Below are 3,698 nucleotides of genomic sequence, written 5' to 3'. Positions count from 1 at the left end.
CGGCTCGGGCCGACATAAAGTTGAACTCGGCCACACCTTCCGGGCCCAACAAGGACATCAGCTTTTTAAGCCCGTCCTGTTGGTTCGGGGGTAAGTGGGCAAATTGCTCCATCCTCACAGAGGAACAGTCGTAAGACTCAGGTGTAGGATTGACTACAAGTGGTATCAAGTGCAGCGGGGCTGCCGTAGCTTGCGTCAGAGGAAGACGTAGACTCTCAGAGTCTTAGTTCGGTTGTAAACCTAGGTTCTATACCAGAACCAAGTACAGTCTGTAGATATGCGATCTACAGACTCCTAGAGTTATTAATACCTTAAATAAGGCCAATAGACACTAGACTTCAAAACGTGAACTGATTTTTATTGTTGTTATTCGCGGCAAGGCCGCCAGTGGGGTAAATGTATAACACTCACTTTCTACCATAGTGGAGCCTAGTAATATGCATGACGGGTGGCTGTGAGGCCACCAACCTAAGTCTCGTGTGCACACACCAACTTGGGTGTGCACACCATTTGTGTGAAACACACTATTCGTGTACGATACACTAACGGGTACGTGTAACCCCGTTACAAGTCCCCTCCAAATCGCTCAATCTCTCCAACTGGCAAGTCGCTTCGCCTCATTTGCCCCCTGTGCTGGGTACGACCGTACAGCGGTCGGGTCCAGCACACACAACTCCACTCGCCGCCTCGCACTCCCTCGCTGTATCCTCCCGGATCCGACATGGTGTCTCTGACGTGTCCCAGTATCTCGGGCACTCCCAGTTCCAGCACTCCGACACGTCCCAGTACTCCGACGCGTCCCAGTACTGCGGGCACTCCCAGTTCCAGCACCGTCGGGGCTTCTACGTCATCTGCCAGCGCTACTTCTCCGGATCGCGCACCAGCAGCTGAGACTCGTTCTCCGGTAGTGCCGACTCTCCCAATCGCTCTCCCGCACGGTGATCGCGGGGCGGCCCGCAATCTCCTGGACACCTTCGCGGACCTGTTAGCTCGCGCCGATGCTCAGTCCAGCCTGGAGGAAGATCATGCAAACCTCCAGCGCGCGTATGTTGCTCAAAGGGAGCGGGCTGATCGCCTGGAGCGCGAAATCGATGCGGCGTATGTCAACGCGTCCCCTTACGTCTTGTTCTGCCAACGCCAATACGACATCCTCTACCGCCGCTGTCAAGACGCGCAGCGACTGGCTGCAAACTTCGAATGTGTGGTGCGAGAGCGCCTTGACAATTCGCGCAAGATTGCTGCTATCCGTGACCGGCTGCGTCTCGAGCAGGACGTACACACGGAGGAAATCGCGCGTCTGCACACGGAAATAGACAGCTTATGTAGCGGGGCTACACATTCGGTACACCGCCTACCTTAGTGCAACACGCACTAAGGAATACATTCAGGTGACCACCACAGGGTGGTCCACATTCATAGCAAAAGGCATATGACTGGTAGAAAGTAACACCTTTCTACCAATTAGAGTCATTCAATAGATAGGGGTTCTGCCAGCCATCCAATGGCAGAACCTCTCATTAGAAATATCATTTTTAGGAGGAAACCGCATTTACAATCAATAGAGTTCTCATTTAGCACCAAAGCTATCGTTCGGTCCCTTTGTCTTAGTTTAAGTATACTTGCGGATACAAGTATACTGAACTTAAGTTAAATACTCCTACACTTTCTTATACACGTGCGCACACGTGTAAGCTAAAGTAGTGGGTCTAAGCAGACCCATTACATTTTCTACGGCTTTACAGTAAACCTTAACGTCGCGATCGGAAACAGTGGAGCGGGGTAAGCGATGCAGACGTTGGTAAAACTCACGAAATAGTACGACAGTTTCCTTGGTGGTCGCATTCGACGTCGTCGGTTGGAAATGAGCTCGTTTCGTAGGTCGGTCCACTACGACCAAAACTGCGTCAAAACCACTGTGCGTCTCGGGTAATTTCGTCATGAAATCGGCACTGATGTCTGTCCAACGTTGTTCTGGGATCCCGAGCGGATAAAAGTGTCATGTTGGTTTTCCTCGGATTCACTTGTTGCGTTGACAGAGTTCGCAATTTTCTACGTAGGATCGCACTGACTTGGCCATACGTAGCCAATAATATTTAGACGCCACAAGTGGTTGCGTTTTGGCCTGGCCAGGATGTCCGTGGGCTGGAGTCCCGTGTTGCTTGCGCAGAATAGCATTGCGTAGCTCGGTGTTCGATGGGACGCACATGCGCGCGGGAGCACCAGGGCGAATCGGGAAGAAAAGTAGACCATTGGACAGCTCGAAACGCTGATGCTTGCGCATACTAGTCGATACATCAGCTAGAGCGCGCCAAATCGAACCAAAATGTTAGTCCGATTCATACAGACGTTTGCATTCCACCCTAATATATCCGGTAATGCTGAATGTGTAAATAGTGTTTTTTCGTCAGCAAGTTCTCGACTGGTAAGCGACTTTAAGAGTGATGAAATGCTCTGCTGGTGCTGTAATTCCCGTTCGGGTTACGGGAAATCGTGTCAGCGACAATATTCGTTGCACCAGGGACCCACTTGAATTGCGGTTGAGAACGAGCTAGCTCATTGAGCCATCGCGCGAGTCTCTACGATCACGTATGATGTTTTAATATACCTTCAATTGTGCGATGATCGGTATTTATGAAGAATTGACGGTCGATAAGATATACCTTCCAGGTTCGCATCGCATGAAGTGCAGCTAGCAGCCCTTTTCCGCGAGTAGGGTAGATGATCTCGGCTCGGGGCAATTTCTGCCCGTTGAATGCGATTATACACTCGCGTCCGGAATCATCGTACTTAGAGAAGTATCCTCCGATCGCAAAATCGGAGGCATCCATACTCACGTGGAATGGTTTCGTAAAGTCCGGATGCGCGAGAATTGGCGGAGATGCGAGTTTTTGTTTGAGCCCTTTAAATATTTGCTGCTCGGCTTCACCAAAGGTGATTTGATCTCGGCGGTTGTTTCCCTTGGTCAACTCTGTTAGCGGTGCGATCAAATAGCCAAAGCCGTCGCAAAAGTTCATCACATACGCGCAAGTTCCTGAGAACGACTGCAGTTCTTGCATCGTGCGAGGTGTTGTCCAAGCTTTGTTCACCTGTACCTTACTCGGGTCCATGCGAACACCGTTCTTGCCGACAAAATCGCCGAGACAGGGAATCCCTGTGGAGCAAAATGTGCACTTCTCGATCTTTATGTAGAGTTGCTGCTCAGCACACCGAACGAGCACCTAGCTTTTCTAGTAGAATATCGTATTTGAGGGGAATCGGGTTTGCTGGCCCACGAAGTTTTGTGTTCAGCCCACGAAAGTCAGGAACAATTCTCCATGCTGCGCTGCGCTTCTTGACGCAAAACGTTGGGGCGCAGTACGGAGAATTAGACGTGCGAATCATTTTTGCAGCGAGCATTTCTGTCGACCAGGCCCAAATAGCTTCCCGTTGCTCGGCTGAGACTGGGGATTGCTTCCGACGAATAGGCAAGTCATTGACTAACTCAATGTTTTTCGTCCATATCGGCTTAACGTGTTGAGGGTACGGCTGGCAAGTGGGAGCGGAAGACTTTATCGCGAAATTTGCTCACGAGTGGGTAAACGGTGGAGGTCTTCAACTTTTCCAAGCTTGGTCAGCTTTTAGTGGGTTCGTCGGTGGGGGTTACAAAAGAAACAATACTCGTTATCGCATTCGCGGAACAGACGCTGCCAATAAATATC

The sequence above is a fragment of the Phytophthora ramorum genome (genome assembly GCF_020800215.1).
Source record: "Phytophthora ramorum isolate Pr-102 chromosome Unknown Phyram_PR-102_s0005, whole genome shotgun sequence".
Classification (NCBI taxonomy): Eukaryota; Oomycota; class Peronosporomycetes; order Peronosporales; family Peronosporaceae; genus Phytophthora; species Phytophthora ramorum.
This window is presented reverse-complemented; position numbering follows the sequence as displayed.